Source organism: Parambassis ranga, chromosome 9, assembly GCF_900634625.1.
Source record: "Parambassis ranga chromosome 9, fParRan2.1, whole genome shotgun sequence".
NCBI classification, from domain to species: domain Eukaryota; kingdom Metazoa; phylum Chordata; class Actinopteri; family Ambassidae; genus Parambassis; species Parambassis ranga.
In genome coordinates, this window is record NC_041030.1 from 16,318,941 (window position 1) to 16,328,284 (window position 9,344).

Here is a 9,344-nt window from a genome sequence, read left to right on the forward strand (position 1 = left end):
TCTCACCTATACAGAAGGAGGGAGAAAAACAAGTCTGCCCATTTTACTACAGTATGGAACCTCCCAATTTAATTTGTATAACATCTTTTACAAGCAGAATTGTCTGTAGGTTTGTACAGAAACCCAGAGTCTGACCCCTGAGCAAGCACTTAAAGGCAAACAAGAAGAGGTCCTCTTTAACCAGAAGTGTGTGAGATAAACAATATCGGCAAGTGAAGACAATACACACTGTGCTGGTCAGAGGCGCGGACTGCAGGTCAGCATGCAGACATGGCAACAGAGATCCCTGCAGAAAGACACAGATACGTTGATTGATAAGTTTGTGGCCTAACGTATTAGTAATACTTCTTTGTCTGAGAAGAACTTATCATTGAACTTCAGTATGTGATAAATCACTGATTTATCATCATGTCAAATACACATAGTTCTATAGAGAGAGAGAGAGAGAGAATGTTTACATAATTGCAGAGGGTAGCAAACCCTGACCTCTGTTTGTGCGTGCATGTGTGTGTGTGTGTGCAGATTTTATGTGAAAACGAGGGAGAGAGTCGTTGGCTGCTCCCTGACCCCTCTCGTGTAAACACGGACACACTCCGACGAGGTGCTGAATGGCAGTGATTATGAGAGAGAGAGCTCTGTGCCACACACACACAGACACACACACACGCACACACACATGCTCGCAACACTGGGATCGCTGCCAAGGAGGGAAGACCTACAGAGCAAGGCTTCCCCTGGCTCGCTGCCAGCACTCCATAACACAGGGAGGAGGAGAAGGAGGAGGAGGAGGGTGGAAGTGGGAAAAAGAGGAGGTGAGGAGGAAGGAAGGAAGGAAGGAAGGAAGAAAAAAAAGTGAGGAGGGAATGAAAGTTGGAAAGGTTTTTTGTATGGGGTCTTAGAAGAAAAATACGTTTTCTATAGTATCAGTGTTTTAAAAAGAAAAATGTGTATTTAATCAATGACAACATCAAAAAAAGAATGAATTAAAATTAACAGGACCACCGAGAAGAATGCCAGCACTATCACTGAATCACCAGACCAATAAAAACCAACATCTTCTGTTTAAATAAGTCGTCTATGCAGTGAGAGAGCAGTGCTTCTTTAGAGAAGCCGAGCATGCACTTCAAAGGTGAGTGGCAGAGAGACGCCATAAGAGAATAAAGGAGACAAAAAAAGGACAAATAGACAAAGATCTCTGCAGGGTCACGTGTTGTTTGCCAGGTCATGCTTTTGCTGTCCTTTGCCCGTCTGGCCTGTTATCACAGAGTGGCTCAGCTTGTCAGCTGACTACAGATGGCCATGTGCTGACCCCTGCAACCACTAATCAAATCATGTGATGGCTGTATTTGCCCCGAGAACCACAGTCAGCTGGACATGCTCATCTTCCAACACAAGAGAACTCCAGTCACAGAAAAGTCTGACAGGGAGACACTTCAGCGTTATCAATGAGGCAGTAAATAATTATACAGTAGAGAGAAGTGTGAGCGATGTTTCTGCTACTTCACGGCCACGCAGACTGCTGTGAAGACAAGATGTGCACTTACCCTGGGCTGTGATCCTATTACGTTTCATACCCCCAGTATCCAATTGACAGAGGTCACATTTAGTCTCCTATCAATGTGACCTGAACAATGACAGTGCTATTTATGGTGTCACAAACTGGATCAAATTCACTAGAAGTCCATGCAAGACGCTGACTGAAGTTAAAGTCATTAAAAACAACAGGTCAGACCACACATGACAACTTTTAAAGGTGAGCAAGCTCTTTACATCCCCTCTGAGGTCAGGGTTGTATACTGACACAAACATCATCATATTTATTCCCATTTCACACCCATTGAATTTATGTTGTGCATTTATTTACTGTATCATCCTAGAAATGATTTCAAGTCAGCTGATGATGCAGAAACATGACAAGTCTGCAGGGCAAGCAGAGGGTCGTTTATTGGTTAAGAGTAATCTTAAACAAATCCTTCTTTTAAAGAGGACCAGCACAGGAAGTAGCCAAAAGCTTCAGCTAATGACCAGAAAACATGACACAACAGCTGCTGTGTCCTCATCCTCTGCTAGCACACACAGGCTTTCAGAAAAACTGACTGACTTTCAAAAATCTCATCCTTCTTATGACACATCTGTGGAGGACACAACCAGCGAACCCTTAGCCGTCCTCAGTACTCCATAATCCTCTGTCCATCCACAGCATCACAGTACAGTACAGTAGCTTTACGTCCCATTCTGGATGGCCAAACATGATTTTATATATATAAATAAAACTCCTGCTGGTGGTCTGATTTATAAGTCTGCTTTATTGGAAGAACTCACATCACACGTTGGGAATATATATATATATATATATATATATATATATATATATATATATATATATATTCCCAACGTGTGATGTGAGTTCTTCCAATAAAGCAGACTTATAAATCAGACCACCAGCAGGAGTTTTATTGCAGTGTTCGAGCAAATACTAATCAGCTCACACAGTTTGTAAATATGACATGGCTTCATCAAACAGCTCAGAACGTTAATAATAATAGAAATAACCTGGTGCACCTTAATGAAAGAGCACGCTCTTGTTGCTAGCTTGGATGTGATGTTTAATACAGGAAGATGTTTGGATATGTTTATAAGTACACGGTGTTTCCCAGACTGTAGGACCTGGTATCAGTGGTTCCTGTTTATATTTTATCAGTCATAATGTCCTGTCCATAAACATTAACATTTCTTCCATTAAGCCCATAGCCCCTTTGCTTTCCTTGGTTCACTGAGCAGCATTCTTGCAATATGAGCCTTCCTCTGTGTGACGCTCAATTTTCTTTGATGCTGCAAAGCTGCACTGGCGAACTGCAAAACAGAATTTGACCTATGTAATGTCCTTTTTAATCAGAGGTAATTGACACAGATAGACCTTCATCATAACTGCATGTGCCCTTGCCAACCGTGTATAGGAGCCCTGCAGTGCTGCGTCGCCAAGACATTCTCCGCTTACAGTAGGTCGACTAAAAAACAAAATCCCAAGTAACTCACAAGTGTGCTTTAACTTTCAAAAGAGAAAGAGTCTCTTCTGGGACTCAACCGAGCAGAATGTTCCCCATGAAACTCCTGCATGTTAAATTGTGCACTTCTTCCCTCCAAGCTGCCTTTTTTTTCTGCATGTTTTGCACAGTTATGTGAGAACTTTGTGCCACTGGATGGTTCAATTAATATACAGTAACCAGTTTCTCCTTTTAGCCCTCATTCTCCTCCCTCCCCTGCTGAGGGGAAAAATGTGTCTCATTCCAATTTAATGCATGGCCAATTCCCACATCGACAGAGCAGTAATTAAAATCCACACGCAAAGCCCCATTCATCAGTGGAGATGACAGAGAGAGGGAGAGAGAGAGGGAGAGAGGGAAGGTGGGGGACGGGGGCTCTGTCTCTGTACCCTTGAATTTAAGAATCCAAACTAGCTCATGAGGAATGAAAAAAAAGCAGCATGGAGAATGAGGCTGATTTCTCCAGACATGTGATACATGTTGTTTTCAGCTCTGAACTACAACTTTAAACAATTACATGCCAAAGTGTGTTTGTGTGTGCAAATGAACACACAAACATGTTACCCCCCCCCCCACCCCCCTTTGTTTTGCCTCACTCTCCAGTACCTGCAGCATTATCACCTCATTAGCATTAGCACCCACCCATTTAAGCCCCACCCCTCATATTAGTAATTTCTCTCCCCCCCTGTCTTATAACTGATCCCCCACCTTTTGCACCCCGTGGCAGATTTTCTGTTTTGACAGAAGCCCTGCTGTGCTCTCTTGGCTTCACACACACACACACACACACAAAACACAAACACTGCACGACCATGACCCTCTGAGAGACCTGTGCATATCCACAATGTCCTTCAGGGGTGTGGGGACACCAGAGGGGCTCTGGGAGGTTGGCGGGTGCATGTGTGTGTCATTGTCATTGTTTGCTGTCTGTGATTACGCGTGTTGCCACCAAGCAGCTGTTTGCATGTTTTATCCTGCGCCTTGGTGACATCACACATTTGAACTCACTTATATCTGCACACCAACATTGTAAGAGACTCTGGGTGCATGCTGCGCCACACTTCAAGGCGATGGAATGGGGCTGTTATTTGTAGATCTGTATTTCATATTTAACTAAAAGGAAAGGTCCCCAGCAAAGAAATTCAAAAACATAAAATCTTTCTTCCTGCTGCCCCTTCAGTCCCAGCAGCCATGGCATATGTCCAAGGCTTCCACACCCCTCTAACCCCCCTTCACTGCTCCAAGTCCCAACCTTCTCTCTGTCTCTGCCTTTTTTCTCTCTGTCCTGCAGTGGACTGCACTTGAGCTTGAATGGCCAGAGCGGGACAGGCAGCTGCCTGGGCCCTGTGGAAGGACGGGAGGGAGGGAGGGAGGACGGGAGGGAAGGAGGAGGTGGGGTGCATAGATTTTAATGAGATGCGCAGTGTCAATGGCCACTCTCTCTGAAGAGGGCAAGAAGAAAAGGGCGCTCTCTCTTTCTCTGCAGTCCCCTCGTCTCTGTGCCCCTTCCTTCGGCTCCCTCTCTGCCTCTCCTGCCCTCCTCCCCAGCTGGCGAGGGGCTTTGTTAGGCGCCAGATGATACCCCAGATGCCCCAGCTCAGCCGGCCCTTTCAGCTACATTCACCAGCCTCCCCTCAGGTCAGAGGTCACCACTGGGCATCTGAATGGGTCTCCGTGGCAACAGTGGCCATGGCGGTTGAGAGAGTGGCAGAGGCTTTTTGTTGTCGACTGCTGTTGCTGTGGACAGTGTTTAATTAATCTGTTTCTTCTCCACAGAGAGAAGTGAAGTACAATTTGGGACAAACATCAGTCAATAAGTAAAAACAGTGCAAAAATAATTCTACTCATTTATTTGGAAATCTGTTTATTGCATTAAAAAGTGTTATAAAATCAAATGCAATTATGTGAGTAGTTTTAAAAAGGTGAAGTGTTGCTGTTGTTCTGGCTTTAATATAGAATTACATGATTTTGTGCTGATGTTTTTTTACCCAAATTTTTCCAAGGGACCTTCCCAAAGGGATTAATAAAGTATATTCTATTCTATTCTCTGATGTCGCTGCAGTTTGGTGCTGCTTCAGCCCTCTGCTGGCCAAACACACAACTGCATGATGCACCATTCAGCTTCACTGGATAACTGTGGGAAACTTTATGCATATCACAGCTCCGTTTTAATGATTTGAGAAATGTGATTTCATGAGTTTTTGTATCAGATTTTTTCACGTGAGAGTCAAAAGGAAGGTTTAGAGGCTGTGTACTGCAGATGTGGCATAACTCTGATGTTTGAGTAATGGTTCAATGTATTGTAGTCCATGCTCGTCTTCTTGAAAGAAACTCGGCAATGCCTTATATTTTTTCTTTACCAGAGAAAGACTAGGATTTGGTATAAAGCTTTAAAATGTGCCGGGCTTCACCCGCTCTGATTCGGGTGTCCCTCGGCTCTCCTCTCCTTGCAGCCTCTGTTGGTCACGCTGTCCAAACAGATCAAAGGTCACACGATAAGGAGAGGGTGAACACTGGGGCCCATTCAGCAGCTCGACCAATAGCGCAAAACATGTGGGCATCAAGAAACAGAGAGAGAGAGAGAGACAGAAAGGAAGGGACAAGGAGAGAGTTTTGGCCCCAGTGTGAGTCTTGACAAGCTCTCAGCGAGTCTTTTCTTTACAGCAGCCACAGAGAAGCTTTTTAAAACACTGATTTGTGATGCTAATACAGCATTATGTTCTGAATACAGTGAAATATATCATCATGACGGTCTCACTGTTGGTGAAGATGTGTGCATATCCTCCATTTGTGCACTGTATATTTGCATTTTACCAACAGGCCTTTAGCAGGTAAACAGTGGCTGTATGTTGGTTACGCCTGTAGCTGTGACCCCTCCCTTAGGTCATTATCAGATAACACAACTGATCAACAGTGAACTGGTTAACCCCACCATTGCCCTTTAGGCCACATACTGTGTGTAGCCAGACGAAGTGTCTGCACTTGTTTTCTCATTTCTAATCATATGTAATATCTCATAAGACCTTCAGTCCATTGCTGGAATATTTAGAGCTGCTTGTTCTTCACATAAACATCCATGATTGTAACTCTACTACGCTAGGCTAAATAGTGGTATTGATGATATATCGCTGCACCATAACAATGCATGGCACAATACATGGGGTGTGGGGGATAAGTGAATAATCATGTCTATTGGCTGCTGGTTTTATTTAGGTGATCTCTGAAAGCCAAAGAACAGACTACAGTGATGATCATTGTAATGTGCTCCAATAGTTCACAACTAGGTGGACTCTTACAAATACCTGGGTGTTCACCTCAACAACAAACTTGACTGGACTCACAACACAGACGCACTGTACAGGAAGGGCCAGAGCAGGCTCTACCTGCTGAGGAGACTGCGGTCTTTTGGAGTAAAAGGGGCACTCCTGAAGACCTTTTATGACTCTGTGGTGGCATCGGTCATCATGTACGGTGCGGTCTGCTGGAACAGCAGCATCACTGAGAGGGACAGGAAGAAGCTGGACAGAGTCATCAGGAAGTCCAGCTCTGTCCTGGGCTGCTCTCTGGACTCAGTGCAGGAGGTGGGTGACAGGAGGGTCCTGGCAAAACTGACATCCATGCTAGACAATGAGTCCCACCCCCTGCAGGATACCCTGTCAGCCCTGCAGAGCAGCTTCAGTGGCAGACTGCTCCACCCTCGGTGTGTGAAGGAGAGATACAGAAGGTCTTTCCTTCCTGCTGCTGTCAGACTGTATAATAAACACTTCTGATAGGTGCAATACTTACACACCACAGTGTGCTTTTATTTACTGTTATTTATTTAGTTGCACGATATACAGTTTATAAACCACTTCTACCTCCACTCACCTGTGCAACAACTGTTAATATGTAAACTGTCTATTTTATAATGTATATATCTTTTTCTTAACTTATCCCTTGCTGTCTGTATGCTGTTGCAAAAATGCAATTTCCCAATTGTGGGACTAATAAAGGTTTCTTAATCTTAATCTTAATCTTAAAACTAATAATCTTAAAAAAAAAAGATGATGAGAAGTGATGATGATGATGAAGGGGCTAGCCTGACATCAACGCTGCTATTCAGGGCACAGCACTCCTGATTAGCTCCAACATCTCATCAATAGGCCTGACTGTCTGCTCTGGCCTTTGGACAAATAGCCCTTTCTACTCAGCATCACTCCTTCCAGATTCAATGACTGGAACAGTTCAGAGAGGAGTTAATTATTGCATAGCACATGGTGGGCATACAGGGCCGGCTGCATCAGTCCAGGAAGCATAAATGTATCACAAGACACCTCACGTTTTAATACATGACATGAACAAAGGCGTGTGGAGCCACAGTGTGTGTTTGTAGAGAGACCAAAGGGAAGATCATGAGGGTGCTGATGTGAAGAAATCACACACATGCTGACAGTTTAGATGTCTCTGACACGACTGCACACATACAAAGGGACAGGCTAACAGAATAAATATGAACACAATGTAAAGAAATAATGGTTATAACACTGTGGTAGAGCATGCTGAGCCAGTGTGGTTTCCATCAGCTCACTACATTAAGTGAACGCAGTAAATGTAGCTGTGGCTTTATAATGATGCTCGATCAGACCTGAAGCTGGTGCAGATTTCCAGCCTGCTGTGTACATTCAGACATAAACATTTTAAATTTGAAACGTCTGGGATTAGATCAGTACACCTGCATGACCACAGGGAGTAGCCATGACATTCAGTGATCTGATCACATCAAAAATACATCAAGGTGTTTCCCCTCCGGACATCTGTATGCAATGAAATATTAACCAAACACAGCGTTGAGATGACACCCACGTGTGGCCATCAGCACCCTTTTCTTTAATTAAATACGGAGGTTTTTGATCAAAAACTGCTGTGAAATGTGAAAGCAGGAACAGAGGAGCATGCTGTCATGGGATCTCCATCTGTCTCTCACTCTCTCCATCTCTTACTGATTGTTTGGCCTCCAGTGTGTTGACTTGAGCTGTGTCTGCTGTTTCCTGAGGGCTCCCACTCTCCTCTGCTGACACATCCAACAGACCACCCCCGCATGCCCCCTAACACACTCCAGGTTATGTAGATGCTGCGGTAATGCTGTTGTTTTTTTTTGTTAGATAAATAAATGAATAATTCAAGATGATGGTAAAGATTTGGAGTTTATCTCCCCACAACGAGTTGTATAAATAATGCTGAATGTCCCCATTCGCCTCTCTCTGCACTCACCCATGAAAATAAAAGTGAAACCTGCCAGTTTGCATCTCCTTGTTTTTTATTTTATAACATAACTTGCTTTGCCTGCCTCTTGTCTCACACAGCTAAAACAGGCAGCTACATGTTTGCCCTCATGTAAAAGTCAGGTCTCTGTCAGAGGGCAAGACATTCTTCAAAAGCAGAGTCCATCAGTGCGGCTTTACAGGCCTCAAACTCTTCTGAAGGTCACTGTCATTATCTGAGAGGAAAACAGGTTGACGGCTGTAACGATTAAGCTCAGTTTCACACATGTTTCAGTGTTATTATGTCATGAGCACAGTGCAATTTTTGAAAGCATGAGAATAAGAAGCTACAACATCACACCATAAAAAAGCTCGGAAGCACACATGCCCTCTGGTGGACATAAACATAATCTAAATTCTTCTGGTTTAAACATCACCTACAAAGACTTATAAAAGAAAATAGATTGGATTTTATGATAGTGTAGCCCTCTACAGTCAGTCATGAGTTTGTTTATAGGCTGTTTCTGTAAAGTACTTTTCTGTTATCACTCAAACTGAACAGTGGTGGAGGAAGTACTGAAGCTTGGTGCTTAAGTAAAAGTACAATTACCCAACAAAATATATACTTAATAAATGTAGAAGTGCTACATCAACAATCCTACTTAAGTTAAGTTAAGTACTTACTTTTAAATGTACTTAAAGTATTAAAAGTAAAAGTACTCACGCACCAAATACATATATTTGATTTCTGTTGCAAATGATATATGAACAGGTTAAAATTATCAAAGAACTCATCTTATAATTAAAATGGACAATGTGTAGTTAATTTACATTTTCAGTACAGACATCTCTGAAATACCCAGAAGCAGCTATGGACAGGTCTGTGTGTCATGAGGCAGGCTGTGGGCATCAAGTGAACAGAGAGGCTGCTAATAAAAAACAGGCATTCACCATTTTTACTGTGTCAGTATTCCTGCTGTAGATTCATGTTATGATTCATGTTAATCAGAGATTAATGGATGGATCTGTGTTCGCCAGACCGTAGCTAACTCGTCAGCTA